Source organism: Heterocephalus glaber, unplaced genomic scaffold (genome assembly GCF_053883595.1).
Source record: "Heterocephalus glaber isolate CG9 unplaced genomic scaffold, H.glaber_assembly_v1.0 deba00001593, whole genome shotgun sequence".
Taxonomy (NCBI): Eukaryota; Metazoa; Chordata; class Mammalia; order Rodentia; family Bathyergidae; genus Heterocephalus; species Heterocephalus glaber.
Genome location: NW_028258368.1, coordinates 5,049,960 through 5,067,573, shown reverse-complemented (window position 1 = coordinate 5,067,573; position 17,614 = coordinate 5,049,960). Strand labels below are relative to the sequence as shown.

Here is a 17,614-nt window from a genome sequence, read left to right as displayed (position 1 = left end):
GTGCCCACCGAGAGCAGCTCAAAGGCTGCCCATCACCATTGTACTTCAAGGAAAAGGGCAGTGGCCCAGACCCCAGCACACCCCACTCCTGTCCCTGTGCCAGGCAGGGCCAAGGGGGATGGGAGCCCTCACCACTCAAGTAAGCCTCTCTGGCATCTAAAAGACAGGGATAATTAAACCTCTCCTATCTGACTGAAAGGAACTCTTTTGAAGCTTACATAACAATTCCCCTTTAACTTCCTGCCAAGGACTGTGGTGCACGCCTGCATTCTCAGCTACTCAGGAGGCTGAGGCTGGACAAGTTTGAGCCTGGGCAGCTTAGCAAGAACCTGTGTCAAAAAGGGCTGGGGACCAATGAAACTCAGTGTAAGGCCGTGAGTTCAGTCCCCAGTACCGAACCAAAAAGGAGGAGGAGGAAAGGGAGAGAAGGGGAAGAAAGAAAAAGGAAAAGAAGACCGGGTATTGTAGCTCAGTGGAGCCAGCGCCCTCCTGAAAAAGGAAAGGAAAGGAAAAAGAAAAAAAGTGTTTTGATTTCTTATCAACATTTCATATATTTTGTCTTCCAAAATATTTGCCTACTGAATTAACCTCTGAAAGTGGTTCTTTCCCCACTGAATAAACAATTGATTCATTTGCATATTCTCACCTTAACTGTTGTCTGATTTGCTTTTCATCTGTAACCAGGCTCTCAGTACTCTTGCTGAGCCCTCAGATTTCCTTACAGCTTGGACCGCAGACCAGAAGCCCCCTAAGCATGGAACTGTGGGGCACAGAGGTGCTGTGCTCACCACATAGCGGTCTTGCCCCACCTCCCTGCTGCATGGAGGGCCCTGTTCCAAGTCCTCTCCAGTCCCCAGAGCCCACCCTGTGCCCCGCAGTCCCTTGCACCCAGGATTCACTGAGCCTCTTGTCCAGGGTCACTAGAGCCGCTGAGGTGGGGGCCCAGGTCTGCACCAGCCAAATCTCCCCGATAACTTCTGAACTGTTTTCCTTTGCTTGTGGTTGTTGGACCTGTAGTAATTTTTCTGTTTACTCCCCTGACTCAGTGTCAGATGTTAGGGGAGTATTTGAAGTCCCTGTCACTCCCTGAGTCCGTGTGTTCTGCCTTTAAACTAATCAGGCATCCCCTCTACCGCCAGCCCTTTCAGTTATCCGTGGGAGGCCAGCAGGCTGCATTTCAGCAGAGCAAGCACTCCCAGCCCACAGATAAATCCTTGCATGTATAAATTCAGATGAAAGCACACGTACTTGCAATCACATTTTTCCTGGAGTGGCAAACATTTGTGTTTATTGTTTTTATTTTGTTTGTTTTGTTGTTGGTTTTTGGTACCGGGGATAGAACTCAGGACCTTTTGCTTTCAAGGCAGGCGGTGGAACCACTGAGCTAAATCCCGGGCTCTGTTGTTTCTATTGTTTTTAAAATGTACTCTGATCACTGCCTTTCAACAAGGTTGTAGGACTCCAGATGGGCACAGAACCTTCTCTGGGAGAAAGGAACATAGTATTAAATAACAAGCCACAGGTCCATGCGTTCCAGTATTGTCCCAAGAGCATTTTCAGACCTGCTGCAGAAATCCAAAGTGACCAGCCTCCTCATCTGAGATCCTCAACATTCTGAGCACCCTGAAGACAGTAGGTCCTGGATCTGGAAGTCTCGGAGATTCTGGAATCTCTTGGGAAGCTCAGATGCTGCCTGGAGGGGCCAAGTGGACTCAGAGTCGCAGAGCAGGATGGAGTCTGAGCCCACGTCTCACAGGGAAACCCAAAAAGGGATCCTGGCCTTGCCCTGAGAATAGTCGCTTCTCTGATCTTCAATTAGCTTTTGGCCTTAGACTTTAGAGCCACAATCTAATAATGGTTTAACACCAAAGGAAAAAGTAGTTCTTAAACCACTGAAAAAAAAATTTTTTTTTCTATTTTTTAGGCTCCTGAAACACAAACGACTCCTTGCCTTTTCACTGCACTTGGAGAAGGCAGTGTCTGCGAGCTATGCTTGTTACGAAATGTTGGAGAAATGGTGGCACAGGCCAAAGACTTCGTTCAAGTCATCTTGCTGATTTTATTTGCAGCAGAGTGTAGTGTTCAGCAAGAGGACCTCCACTGAGTTTGAAAGGAACTAATTTATTTTCTGTTTCTGAAGAGTTTACATTATTTCCCACTGCTTATACTTTAGGATGTTTATTTTATGAGGACTAAGGGATTACAAGAGTGTGAACTAAAAGGTAACATTTTCCACGATGGTGTTTCCTCTTTTGTCCGTGTGTGTGTGTGTGTGTGTGTGTGTGTGTGTGTTGCTGGAGGTGGAACCTAGGGCCTTGTACACACTAGGCAACCACCTGACCACTGAGCCACACCCCTGTTTTGTCTTTGAACTGAAAATAAAGCTGGATCTAGAAAACCAACCAGCAGGTTTCCAGTGCCAGACAAAATTACCCTCTGAATGTCACCATCCATGTGAAGTCAATGGGATTGCTACCTGACACTGATATCCTTATAACTTGTAAATGAAATCAGAGCTTTATAAATGTGTCAAAGAAAAACTGCATGGAGAAATATCTGGTCAATTGTGAGGTCTTCTAGCTGCTGGAGAATTGTGAGGTTTCTTATAACAAAGCATATAGTATATCCTCTACTACTTTTCAGTGCCAGTGGAATTTACATCACTTACGGAAAACAAATGACTGTGTGTTTGTTTCTTCCACCGGTGACTGACTCTCAATGGCCATTACTCCACAAGGCCCACCGTAATAGGAAAAGGAACTCCAAAAGGTCAGGTGTTTGGCAAATGTCTTTCATTTTGCCCAACCCTTAGTTCTCAGTGGAGAATGTTCTAATGCCTGTTTCCCCCTCCTGGGAGTTGCTGGCCCTTCTTTATTTCCATTTTCCCTTATAATAATATAAAATTATATAAAAGCTGAAACAAAAGCAAGGATTTAGGAACAAACAAAGAGTGATTGTCCTCTAAGCAGTGGAAGTAAAATAGTCACCATAAATATTCTAAAAGACCCCAGGCACATCCTGCAGATCCTTCCTGCCACACTCTTGCATGACCCCTGCCAATAACCCTGCTTGCCCATAATATATCTTTATGCACAATTTAGTTTGTTCCAAAACACTGTTTGATATCTAAAATGCCTCCCCACTCAAACGCTGCCTGTCGCAAGTAAATTTCACTTGACAATTCTAAAGTGTCCCTCCAGGTCCCTGCCCCTTCCTAGAGAGGACACCCTCCGAAGATGCAGTTCTTAGTATTTTCACGTGCATCTGTTTAACAATTAGGAGCACTCACGGTGAGCTTGTTCTCCATATCATGATGCACTCAGAAAGTAGTCTGTCTCCTTGTGAACTGATTTTTTTTTTAAGCTGTTTCCTTCTGCTAGTCACATTTTTACTAATTTCTTCTGTCATTTAAAGTTTCCTCTTCTACTTCTGGAAATGTTTTCATTTAAAACATATTTTAAAAACTTACATTGAAGACAGGCTCTAGGCCAGCGGCTTCTTTTCTCACTGGTCTCACCAAGCAACTCATGTACCCTGAAAATCAAAACTTTCCTGTCTGTCTGAGGGCTCACCTTGGGAACCCCTGTACCACAGGTGTGGTGTGGACTCTGCACTCCTCCCAGGGGGGTAGTGCTGGCCCCAGATGTCTCTTGGGGCTCTCTCCACCTTTGCTCTTTCACTCCCCTAATGGGGGTGCACACCTTTGAGGGACGCACTGTCTGCACCGAGAAGAAACCCCTGTGGCAGGCTAACAATGGGCTTATCCGCTCAAGGTGACTTGTATTCAGAGACTGGAGGAAGGAGGGTCAGCCCAGGATATAGATCCACAGGTTTTGCATCCATTGATTCAACCAACCACTAATAGAAAATACTGTATCAGGAAAAAACTGCCTCTGTGCTGAATATATAGAGACTTTTTTTTCTTGTCATGATTTGCTAAGAAATGCAGAAGAGCCACCATTTAGACAGCACTCACATTGTTTTAGGTATTGTAAGTCATCCAGAGATGATCTGAAGTATGTAGAAGGCTTGTTGTGTAGGTTATGTGCAAATACCACACCCTTTTATATAAGGGACTTGGACAGCCTGACTTGATACCTGCAGGGGATTCTGGATCCAGTCACCCAATGATACCAAGGGGCAGCTGTCATGTTTTGGAGAGGACTGGGAGCCAGTGATCATCCATCTCTGAGGCCACAGGGAAAATAAAAGACATGCCCTTTGAGCCCTGCGTGCTCTACTATGAGTACTGTGTGGGTCCATAGCTGAGTTTGAGGCCAGCCTGGGCTACAAATGAGTTCAAGCCCAGCCTGAACTGCATAGCAAGACCTTGTCTCAAAAAATAATGACAATAATAATAAACATACCCTTTGGCCTGGTGAATTTAAATTAGAAATCTTTTCTTTTGGTATCAGGAATCGAACTTGGGTCCTTGCGCTTTCCAGGCAGGTGGCAGAATCACTGAGCTAAGTCCCCGGCCCAGGACTTTTTTTTTTGGTACCAGGGATCGAACTCGGGACCTTGCACTTGAGAGGCAGGCACCAGAACCACTGAGCTAAATCCCCGGCCCTAGAAATCTTTCTGCCTCTGTCCCTGAAATGTACAGAAATGGTGAGGGGCCCCCACTACCCACCGGGGCACACAGATGAGTGGTCACACCCCTTCTCTGCCTGGTGACCAGTGGCGACCACATCTGCAAGGATAAGGTCCCAGACCAGGAGAGTCCTCCTTCACAGAAGCCCATGAGGATAAACCATGGGGACCAGCTGGTAACGAGACACTAATTGTGTGTGTGTGTGTGTGTGTGTGTGTGTGTGTGTGTGTGTGTGTTGAATCCAGGGCCTTTCACATGCTAGGCACGCACTCTACCACGGAGCTACACCCCCTCAGCCTGACGAACGTTCTTCCTTTCTCACCAGCATTAACTAGAAGCTGCTGATACCACTAAAACAATGTGTATGTATGTGTTTAAATTTTAAAGTGTAGGTGTTTAAAAAGAGTTCCCTCCCATCTGATACTCACCAGCAGTTAATTTTTATCATAATGTATACATGCCTGGAGATAAGTTGTTATACTAAATTTACCTTATTTATTCCAGGAAAACCTACATAACACATATTTGTGTGTTGCTTTTGTATATATTTTTATACACAAGGGAGTAAAAGTGGATTTACATAGCAAATACCCATAGCAGGCCTAAGAGCATTTACATAGCACTTATTACAGTCCTATAATCCACCTGCTCCAAAAGTTGAGCATCCTGATGAAATAATTGGTCAATAAACAGATCTTCATATGGTCCCTTCATCTCCAATGTAGCTGAGACACACACACCCCCCAAAAAAGCTGTAACAGCTACACTTCAAACAAAGGAATGGACTAGAATTCAGGAGTTTCAATTTTTGAATACCAAAAAAAGACCATCTTCATTTTCACAAGCCTCCAATTGGAATGTAGCATTTCCTTCCATTGTGAATGTCAGCAGCAAACCACAGTAATATTAGCAGCACCTGCCTATTGTCAGTACATTGCATAACAGCTTCTGTCGATATTCGCAGTAGCATTTATGCTCATCACTACCTCAAAATGATGGTAGTTATTAGCCCTGCCACTTGCCTGGCTTCTTATGGAAACAGAAGCATGTATTTTTGCTGTCACCAAATTTGGTTGCCTTTTCCACATGTTAATAATCACATCTCACGACCTTTGGTTTGCTCTCCCTCGTTCACATTTTAGCAAAGACATTTAAAAACATGATTCCGAGAAAGGACCGCAGACCACGCAGTCCATTGCAGGGGGTCCATGATACGGAGATTATGATGCCCTGCACAAGATGAACTTCCAGCGGCCTGCACCTGCCTCGGGCAGCACTGCTGCCTCCTGTACCTCCTGCTGTCGCTGGGGTGGCACAGGCAGTCCTGCCACCAGTCTCCCCAGCCCGGCTCAGGCGAGTGGTGGCAGCACTGGATGGAGCAGCGTGTGTGTGGATGACAGCGTGGTCAGCAGCTCTACCCAGAGCCAACTCCGAGCTCCCACCCCAGCCCTGCTTTGGTATGGGGATTCCCTATGTGGCTTTAGATGCTGAGAAGCCACCAAGTCCCCACCACCAGCTCACACAGGACCTCAGCTTGCATCTGAGTTCTGGGAGTTGCAAGTTTTTACTACTGTACCTTTTCATGGTAAAAGACCTTACCCTTGTTGGACATTTTTTTGTGTCTGGCAGTACTGGGTATCAAACTCAGGACCTTGCACTTGTGAGGCAGGTGCAGTGCCACTAAGCTAAATCCCCAGCCCTGGGCAACATTTTTAATTCACTAATTTACATTGGTTCATTCTACAAACATGTTGGGCAGCTACCGTGTGTGAAATAGGATGTGTTTTAGAAGAACAGAAAGCCAGGCATGATGGCACACACCTGTATTCCTGGCACTCGCAGGCTGAGGCAGCAGGATCCCATGTTCAAGCCAAGCCGTGGCAACTTAGCAAGACCCTGTCTCAAAATTTTAAAATCAAAAGACTGGGAGTAGAGCTCAGTGCAAAAACCCAGGAAATCAATGTACAAGTCCCGTGACCAAAGAGAACGGCTTTTTTGGTGTTCTTCACTGTATTGAATGGATTGTATTGACTAGGGGACAGGAAAGTGGTGGTTAACCACTAAATATTTTCTAAGTAAACATATCCATACATTGAGCATACGCTAGCCCACTTGCAACGGTCATCTGAAATGAGGGCAGGGTTACTGGGAACCTGGCCTCTACTGTGCGGGGCTTGCACTGACTCCAAGTAGTGGTGTCAGAATCGAGTTGTAGCCCTCCCTTCCTCTCTCCCTTCCTTCCTTCCTTTTTCTGTCTCTCTTCTCTTTCTCTATCACCTGCCCCCCCCAAGGTCATGCTAACTTTCTGAGTTGCCCAGCCTGGGCTCAAACTTGCCATCCTCCTGCCTCAGCCTCCCAGAGTGCTAGGATTATAGGCATGTGCCACCATACTCAGCTAGACCAAATTTTCAGCTCAAAGGATTCTCCTGCCTCAGCCTCCCAAGTTGCTGGGATTACAGTTGTGCACCACTGTGCCTGGCTTGACAACTGTTCTTTAAAATAGCCATTCATGCTCAGATCTAGCTGTTGGCTACTTAGGAGATTTGATATGGTTTCAGCCACCTATTCTTCAAGAGCTAGGTGAGATTTTTGCCAGAGCTTATGAATTTCCTAAGAACAAATCAGTATCCTCAGCCTGATCAGACACTGGTCACTGCAGACAGGACAGACTAACTAGCCCCACTCCACTCCTGAAAGGCCAGAGTCCTGCCACTCGGCAGCTGTTCATGGTGCGCTGCCTGCAGAGGCACCACATTTAAAATCACACACTTGTAAAATGAACCTAGAGTCAGGGTTCAAGAAACTACTCTTACTGAAGACAGTTGTGCCTTCCTGAGGGTCTCGGACGGCTGATTTCTACGCTGGAAGGAGGATGTCATGAACTAAAAAGGATGGAGCAAATACTTCAAAAATTGGAGTGAGATTATGTAGTTCAGCCTTCAAGGTGAAATGACAAAAAAAAAAAAGCATAAAATTCTTAACTGCCAGCCCTCCTATGATGTAAGCTTTCTCAAAGTAAGTAATGACCCTGGTAACTCAGTCCTTACTCCTTTGTGCTACTTAGGCCCTGGGTATGCACCCTTCCCAGGTCTAAAGCTGCACTAACACTGCCTACTCCAGCTGCCCAGCCTACCCCCACCTTGCTCTCTTAATGCAGGGCAGTGGAGGCCCTGTTTCCACAACAGTGTGCAATTTCCTTGGGGTGGCACCAAGGCTCATGTCCAGTGTGCTGACATTCAGCTGACACCCGGGAGCCAGCTGCACCCAGACCACTGCCCTGGGCCATTAGCAGCAAATCCACACGCATTAGTCTAGCTTTTGCGTGTGCAGTGATGGCAAAGCTTTTAGAGACAAGTGCCCAAAATGCAACCCAAACCCACTTATTTATTGCAAAGTGCCAACACTGCAATTAAACCTGAATACTGAGGTTTTAGTTTAGAAAAAACAATTCAGACATGAACATCTTTTGTTTTAAAAGAAAAACAAATGAGTGCCACAGGTTCACCACCACTGATAAGAGATTTTCTAAATCATAAATTTTTTTTGTTTTTTTGTTTTGGTACCGGAGATCGAACTTGGGAGCTTGCGCTTGCTTGGCAGGCACCGGAACCACTGAGCTAAATCCCTGGCCCCTCAGATCATAAATGTTTTTTTTAAAACGATCCCAAAACTAGGCATCGATTAAGTAGTTCTTCCTGATATGCTTGGAATTTTGTTGTGATAATGATTCATCCCACTGTATTTCCTGTCGGGAGCCATTCTACATAATTTTGGAGAAAAAAATCATTTCACAATTAGATTATGATTAGGGCTGTTTGAGGCCTCAGTGCTCCTGTGATGTTGCGATGCTCAAGGGCAAGATTACATCAGCATGAGATCCTCATGAACTCAGGACTATCGCTGCCCTCTGAGACACCTGATACTTCCTATGACCCAACCCAGTAAATACTGCTGAGCTCGGAGTGTCTTGGGCTTTGCCACTCTGAGGCACTGACCTCCCGGCCTTCCCCTCCTCCATACTTGAAACTATGCAAGTCTCTGTTGTCTTTTTTTCAGCCCCCACCGTCCCCCTTTCTAGGCAGTCAGAGGATTGCTCGGCCTCTGATGTATCCAAAGGATTCAGAAAGTTCAAAATTATTTTGACAACCACAACCTGTAACACATTATTAACAGTGGTCCTTGGGCCTGTGACCCACAAATGACTCAGTTTAGAGTTCATTGCTAATTATAAATTACTAATAAATCTTTTTGATGTTTTAAACTATATTGGAGCCTGAACTACATAGCGAGAACCTGTCTCAAAACAAAAGCCAAAAAGCTATAATGGAAAACAATCTAGCCACTTGTGTTTTTATGAAGGCCCTGGAATATTGTAAAGTTTTCCAAAGATTTAGAAAAAAAAAACCCAATCTGAAGACAATCTTCATTACAATTACCTGAAAAACTTGTTTATTTAAAATGAAGGCTTTTTGTCTCCACTTAGATGAAACCCACCCGCTCTTTGGGGTTGATCTTGGGAATCTGTATTTGAACAAGCTCACTAAAGTATTCTGCATACTAAAATGTAAGGATTAATCTTTCACCTTTTTAAAAATCAGCATTGTGCCTACCACGGTCCTAAATACATAGAAGTTACTAAACAAATCCTTCTGAGAGGATGAATGTCGATGGCATACAATCTTCTGTCCCAGGGTCCCCGAGTGGACATGGGGGAAGCCCACCTCCAGGAGGGTTCCATCCATGCTCTGGGCTTCTTTTCATAAAATCACATTCAGTAGTTAAAAATATGAATTTCCAGCTACATGGTCAACCGTACTCCCACTATTAAAACGAGACTCAAGGCAGTTCTGCTCTGAAAACCGCCGTGCCCCTTGGTTTTGGCACTGCGAGCTCCGAGAAGAGCAGTATAATTACCGCGACCGAGCATGAGGTTAGCGTGTTTATGTAACAAATCAGCTCAACTTAAATATTTCTCACAGCGCGGTCAGGGCTCCAGACCTCGGCCGGGTTGTCACCGTGAACGTGTTTACTCCACCCTGTGTGGGCATCTAGGTTTTCGTGCGAGGACCCCCAAAAGCTTAAAGCCAGTTAGTGTTTTCAACTATACATCACATTGCTTACGTACTTTACAACAAGGAGGTAGAGGTGATTTTTTTTTTTTCCGGAACTACCAGACTGATTACACTTTCGAGTGCGCTCAGAAGCTGGCCGGTCTATGAATGCTGGTTTGGCGAAGTCTCCCCATTAAGGACTGCTTCCTCCTCCCATAACTCTGGAGCCCTGATAAAGTGCTCTGAGGAGCCTCCTGATAGCCTCCCCTGAGACGGAGACTGCGTGTACCAGAGAAAGAGCAGAGACACACACCCTGGAGACTGCGGAGGCTCTCCCGGGCTCCCCGAGAAGGCCGGGGCTGTCCAGGGGCCAGGACGGAGGATGAGCTGAATAACCCCAGCCCCCCGGGGGCGTCTCACCTTGTGCTTCATTACTTAGTTTGAAAATCTGAATTCTCAGGATCACAGAGAACGCCAAACTCAAAGGTCATTTTAAAATATCCATTACAAAGACAAAACAAAATTTTCAAAAATTTTTTTAAATTATTCATGTTAGACGTGATGGCGCACACCTGTAATCCTAGATCTCGGGAGGCTGAGGCGGGAAGATTGCTGCGAGTTCGAGGCTACACGGTGAGTTCGAGTCCAGCCTGAACACCCTATCTCGGCGACACGCTGTCTCAATACCAAATAAATACATAAATAATGCTACCATTAGAACACAAAGCTGAATTAACTGTAAAACCATAAACAGAAGGAACAGGAACAGAGACAACTACGTCAAACTGCAGGCGGACAGAAAAATCCACTTAAGCGCTAAATAATTAGGAAGGCAAGGAGCCAAGAAAAGCGGAAGCCGCGAACTAGCTGATGGGCCCCTGGACAAGCCGGAAGCAGCCGCAGGTTGGGCTAGGGAAGGGGCGTGGTCCGGCAGAGGACCCAGGCTGGAGCTGGGAGAGATCAGTTTCCAGTAGGTTCTGTTTTCTGACAACTCTGAATTCAGCGAGGCAGACGTGCCAGATGGGGCCTTGGATCGTGCAAGAAAGAAAATACGGGGCCGGGGATTTAGCTCAGTGGTTCCACTGCCTGCGTCGCAAGCGCAAGGACCCCAGTTCGATCCCCGGTACCAAAAAAAAGAATGAAAGAAAATACGCACCGTGTCTATGAGATGCTTGAGACCCTCCTGGAACCGCGAGACAGCACAGAGAAATGACTTGCACGGGGCAGGACACCCCACCACCCCCACCCCCGCACTGGCCTTGCTTCTCTGCAGAGCCAACAAGCAATCCGTGAAAAAGTTCTGGGGAGAAATAATTGCTAATACTATGTAACACATCAGGGCAACTGCAGTGGAACAAGTTAAGTGGGTATTTCAAAAAAGCTACAAAAAAGGATTCGGAATGTTCCCAACCCAAAAAGATAAATGTCTGAGGCGACAGATATCCAAGTACCGGTCTGATCAGTCATTGGATACAGGTATTGAGATGACACACTGTGTTGCATGAGTATGTGCAGTGACTGTCAATTAAAAATTAGCCAGGTGGGGTGTTGTGCACACCTGTAAAGCACTGTGGGAGGCAGAGGCAGGAGGATCACAAATCCAAGCCCAGCCCAGAGCAACTTAGCAAGACCCTGCTTCAAAATAATAAAAAGGGCTGGAGGTGTAGCTCATTGTAGAGTGCCCCAAGTTCAATGCCTGATACTGAAAAAAGTAAAATTAAAATTGTAATCTACTCTCTCATATATCAGGCAATTTATTTATTTATTTATTTATTTATTTTAGTACTGGGGATCAAACTCAGGACCTCACACTTTCCAGGCAAGTGCTGTGCCACTGAGCTACATCACGGGCCATATATTAGGCAATTTAGGAGCATGACAATGCTAGCTGGTAAATGGCTTGGGGTTCCCTTATTTAAAAAAAGAAGAAGAAGTAGAAGGTTCAAAGCTGCCATTTAGAATACAAAAGGTTTTAGGGGCAAAAGAACATGATATCCCTCCAAGCGCCTGCCCGGGCCCTTGCTTCCCCGGCGTGCTCCCATTGAGATGCAAAGGTAACCAACCTGAAGAAACTCCTGCAAACCTCGTGAAGTGGGCAGAAAACCTGAGCATGAGAGTCTGGAATTAGCTGGTGACACTGATCCATCCTAAAGGACAAATCAAACATGGAAGTTCAGCTCTTTCTAACTTTGAACTGGGGTCAGAGAAGTGGGCAGATGTCCCTTGCCCACTGGTGGCAGCTGGCAGTTTCTGTCCTGAGCCCAGGTGGAGATGGATGAGGTGACCAGCTTCTCGAGGAGCAACCTAAGTGAAGGCTCCCCAAGACTGGGGACACTATCAAAGTAAGACAGCGAAGATCTGCATCTATTTAGTCAATACCACTTGACAACAGTTAACATTTAGTGAAAGATTACTATCTGCCTGGGACTGTTCCAAGCATTTAGTTCAGTTCTTTCATAGTTCTTTTGATTTTTTTTTTTTTTTCTTTTTTTGAGACAGTCTCACTGTGTAGTCCAGGCTGGCCTTGAACTCAAAAATATCCTACTACCTTAACCTTCCACCATACTGGTCCTTTCTTTTTTTCTTTTTCCTTTTTTTTTCTTTCTTTTTTTTTTTTTTCATATTGGGGATTGAACCCAGGGCCTTTGCATTGAGCTACATCCCCAGCCCTTTTTATATTTTTTGAGACAGGGTCTTGCTTAGAGGCTAAATTGCTCAGGCTGGCCTTGAACTTGTGGTGTTCCTGTTTTAGCCTCCCAGAGTGCTGGGATTACAGCCATACACTACCATGCTGGGCACTTTTTTCCATTTTACAGTGAGGAAAAGTGAGGCTCAGAGAGGTAAGGGGACATGATAAAGCCCCACAAATGACACTTCTGGGACTCTTAGCCTGGTCCTTCCAACTCCAGAGTCGAGCTCAGATCCACTGAGAATTTCCGCCTTGATCCAACATGGGACCAACTTGTGTCCAGAAGGAATGGAAGCTGTGACAGCCACTGGGGCCCCTGGACCCTGGGGGCCCTGGACCCACCTCGGCCATCCTTACAGAGGGACTTAGGGAGTGTGCAAGTAGAGAAGAGCTTTAACCTGGAGCCATGGCCTCTCGCCCCAGGGCCTTCACCTACAGTAGAGAGGCCCATGTCCTAGAAGCCCAGCCTTCCCAGGTCCTCATGTGCAGTGAGTCCCTAGTGTGTAAACCCACCAGTGCCACACACCACGCAGAAGCCACAAACCCTGACACCAGGCCTAGGACTGAGGTGTGAATCAGAACAGAAGTTCTAGGAGGCTGAGGAAGGAGGATCACAAATTAGTTGTATTCTGTAACCAGGTTGAGCCTTGCAGGCTTGAGGGGCAGAATCCAGCCAGTGCTGCAGAGTCCAAGGTGGAAAGAAGGGAGTTGGCTGAGAAACCAAGATCCAGACAGCCCTGGAAAGTCCTGCCAGTTCTGGGGTCCCCTTCAGGGGTAGCCAGGAGCTGTGAGCCTCTGTGGGCAGGAAACCACACAGCCACCTATGCCCAGGACCGAGGTGAGAGCTACGCCTCAGCTCCATGGAAAATAGCCAAAAATGGCACCCTTTTTGAGAGCACCGACTCTGGAACAACCCCTTCCTCCTCCTCCACCTGAGGCATCTTAGGAAGGGCTGCAGAAGCTGGTCATGGTGGCACATGCCGGCAATCCTAGTACTTGGGAGGCTGAGGCAGGAGGATTGCTGTGAGTTGGAGGCCAGTCTGGGCTACATAGTGAGTTCTAGGCCAGCCTGAACTACATATGGAGACCCTGTCTCAAAACAAAAGGAACAGAGAGCTACAGAGAGACTCGTTGGGGGGGGAGGGGCACCTTTACCAATGACTCAGATCCAGGGTAACTATTTTCCACCTGCAAGAGGTGTTTCCATTTTAACATGACAGAGTGGAAGGTGTCAGACCATCACCGTTACTGGTCCCCATGACCACGCACTGAGGCAGCCCTGACCCTGTGGAGCTGCACGCTGAAAAGGTGCTTTGAACTGAGCAGAAAGAACAAAGTTCCGACAGGATGTCCCAGGGGACACGGAGGACTTGACAGTGCCACAGCCTCCCGAGAGGCCAACCCCCACCCAGCTGCTGTCCGCAGTGAACTTCAGGCCTTCCAGGCGGCTGTGCCCTCAACTCCAGCCACCTGCAGCTCTGAAGCATCCCCTTGGAGCCACCTGTGATCTTCGGTGGCCAGGGAGTAACTTGGGACAGAGCCCAGGGTTTTGTGCTCACAAATCCCTCAGCCCCAAGCCAGCATCCTGGAAGTGCCCTTCTCAGGGTCTCCCTGCCCAGCATGCTCATGTCCTCCTCGGCTGCCCCTGGCTTCCTCTGTGGACCCAGGAAACCCCTCCCATGTGAGACCCCACATCTCCATACAAAGCCTGCTCACAGCAGACAGGTCCAGCTCTTCAGTGTGTGTCACAAATGTCACCTCAGGAAGAGAGACTCTAAGCTGGGTGCCATGGTGTACAACCTGGAGATTCAGCTACTCAGGAGGATGAGGCAGGAGGATCGAAAGTTTGAGGCAACTTTGTGAGACTTTATCTCAAAATTCAAAAAATAAGTAAATAAAGCTGGAGTGGGAGCTCAATGGTAGACAACTTATTTAGCATACAAGAGGCCCTGGGGTCAATCTCCAGTATTGCAGAAAAGAAAAAAAAAACAAAAAAAAACAGAGGCTTCATTTATTAGAATGGAATCAAATTGATACACTCTAATTAGGCTGAATTTTTAACAGGTTTCACAACAATTAAATTATTTTTATTTTTATAAAACAATCAGATATAGAATTACCATATGACCCAGTACTTCCACTCCTAGAAAGACACCCAAAGAATCAAAAGCAGGAACATATACCCATGTTCACAGCAACATTATTCATGTCGGCCAAAGGTGGCAACAACCCACAGAGCCATCAACAGGTGAATGGATAAAGAAAATGTGCTGTATCCGCACCATGGAAAAGATTCTGCTGCGAGCTGCAAGACGGATTCACCTTGAAAACGTGACGCTGAGTGAAGTAAGTCAGAAATGAATCAAACAGCGTATGATTCCACTTACATGAAATAACCTATAAATAAGACAAATCCACAGAGATGAAAAGTAGACTGGAGATTGCCAGGGGCTGGAAGGCGGGGGTGTGGGGACTTGTTGCTTCACAGGACAGAGTTGCTGTGCAAGGTGATGACAAAGTTTTGGAATTAGATTGTGACAATAGCGGCTGCACAACATTGTGAAGGTAAAGACATGAATTGCCCACTTCAAAATGACTCCCCTACTACATTTTAGGTTATGTATATGTTTACACTAAATTTTTGCAAGGAAAAAACACAGGGTTTTTGTTGGTATTACAGTTTGGGGCTATTAGAAGAGTTGTTATTTTTGCTGGCTTTGTATTTATTTGTGTGTGTGTGTGCGTGTGCATGTGTGTGTGTGTGTGTGTGGCAGGGGATTGAACCCAGAGCCTAACATATGCTATGCACACGCTTTCACTGAGCTATACCTCCTTACAGCCACCTGAGTTATATTTAAAGGCAATGTAAGGAAGCTTATTTCCAACATTCTACACTTTTACTTATTTGTTTGTTTGTTTGGTGGTGCTGGGGATGGAACCCATGGCCTCAGGCATGCTGGGCAGACTTTCTACCACTAATTTTGAGCACTTTTAGAATTTAATTGGAAGGACCAACATCCCAGTTGACCGGCTAGAAATCCGCTTCTCGGGGAGCCTGGAGGCAGGTCAAGTGGCAGCACCAGGTGGCCCAGCCTGCTACCCAGCCCTGTACTTCCTGCCAGTGGAACCACAGCCATTGCTTACCCTCGAGATGCCTTCGTTTGCACACCACCCGATAACAGTATTCTATAGGGTGGTCGTGAAGGTAAGACATGTCATAAGTATGACATACTTGCTACAGTGCTGGTGCATTACAAGCACTCACAGTTAAGCCAATATCCTTACCGATATTGTCATAACAGAATTTGGTTTCTTAAAAGGAGTGATTGGGGTTTAAATCATGTTAAATGATTAAGAAGCACCAATGATGGCACAGGAAGGGACAGTAAAGGACGACCCTCAGTTCGTGCCACTGAGAAAGGGTGTGGCACTCTCACGACACCCACGCCAGGGTGACCCTAAGCCTGCTGGTTGGTGGCCCCTTTGCAAAGCAGGACAAACTGCTGGTCTCCAGCAGCTGCTGTTGGCAAATGGACCTGGCTCTCTTTATTATGATTCTGTTTGTGCCTGTCATTGGCCCTTGATCGCTTATGCTCCTGGATGTGTCACCATGCAAGGCTCAGCACATTACCCTTGCATTTCCCTTGGCCCAAACTCTGGCCTTGAACTCATGGTGATCCTCCTGTCTCAGCCTTCTAAGTGTGTGTGCCTGGCTCTAAGTCTTTTTAAGCATTCTTTTTTCTGTCTCCCTAAACCTCAGTGATAATCAGGGCTCTTAAACAAGAAACGCAAATGGGCATATCCATGTGCTGCTGCTGATCCTCAGCCAGAGAAGCAGAAGAAAACAAGAGGAGATTGTGATTGTTAATCTTGATTGTCAACCTGACAGGCTTGGGAGATGTCCAGGAGATGGATAAAGCACACTTCCGGGCATGTCTGGCTGGGTCCTAGAGGCATAACCCCTTCCTTTTGGTTTCTCCTCCTCCTCTCTCTGCTTCCCAGATGCCAGAGGTAAGCAGCTGTCCTCTGCCATGTCCTTCTGCCATGATGTTTCTGCCTTGGAGCCAGCCAGCCATGGACTGAAACTCCTGTAACCATGAGCCAAAATGATTCTCTTCTCCTTTAAGCTGCAGGTGTCAGGTATTTTATCCTAGCACCAGAAAGCTGATCACTACAGCAGATAGCAAGAGAACAACTCAGGACTGGCTGCCTGTGAGATACAGTGAAACAATTGAGACTTACCTTTGTTGGCTAAAATTGTTGAAAATCTACCTAAGAATTGGTTAACAACAACAAAAAATCTTGAAATATGCATCTGAAGACATTATGTAGCCCCTTATGAATGAATCAGATGTTTAATGGAGCAAATCATTGTCCAAACCAATGGACAAAACTTTGGAACTCAAGCCAAATTGACCAAGCACTCTGCCAAGACAGAGACTGTCTGAAACATGCAATTAAGATTCTTTTTTTTTTCCAGTACTGGGAACCCAGGGCCTTTACACCAAGATATATCCCAGCATTTACCTTTTTTTCTTCCTTCCTCCCTTCTTTCTTTCCTTCCTGTCTTTCTTTTTTCTTTCCTTCTTTCTTTCTTTTGAGACAGGGTTTCACTAATTGGCTAAGCTTCTCAGGCTGGACTCAAACTTGCAGTTCTCTTGCCTCAGTAGAGCGCTGGGATTACAGGTGTGAGCTACAACACCTAGCTAGAATCAAGATTTTCAAATGAGAAGTAACCAGTGCTACAACAAACAGCCTGAACAAAGAATAGCTTGCAACACAGCAGAGAAGCAACTTAAGTGCAAATAACAGGAATCTAAGCGTGCCCAGCACCACATTAACTGCTTTTCTCCTCAGCACCACGTTAGCTGCTGCTCCTCAGCAGAACTCACAGAGAAGGGACTGGTGGTTGTAATCAGAACTCCACTGAACAGCATTTGTTTTCTGTTATATTTATTTATGTTAAGCCACTTCACATATAATGCACATATACACCTCAGTTTTTCATCAGAATTCAAATGATCTCTCTTCTTTTGCCAAAAAGTTTAGAACTGCAAAACCCTTTGGTGGTCCCTTTACATACAGATTTCTGTATTTGATGTTCTCTACTGATAACCAAGATCTGCTATCTGGAGTGAATAAAACTGGACAAGCAACACTGTATTAGTCAGCTCCTACTGTGTAACAAATTACTCCATACCTTAGTGATTTAAAGCAGCAATTGTCATTTACTATTTCTCCTGTTTCCTGTGGGTCAGGAGTTTGAAAACTTGCAGAGAA

At 46.0% G+C, this 17,614-nt stretch overlaps 1 protein-coding gene across 2 annotated transcripts in view; it reads left to right on the top strand.

Annotated features, from left to right (window-relative positions):
* The window catches only part of Mthfd1l (methylenetetrahydrofolate dehydrogenase (NADP+ dependent) 1 like), a 199,342-nt gene extending 197,107 nt beyond the window's left edge, over positions 1-2,235 (top strand). For both annotated transcript variants that reach the window (XM_004856880.3, XM_013076727.3), the window contains one exon: positions 1,925-2,235. The gene's annotated coding sequence lies outside the window, so the exon portion shown is untranslated. The remainder of the gene's footprint in view (positions 1-1,924) is intronic.
* Positions 2,236-17,614: the final 15,379 nt, after the last annotated feature.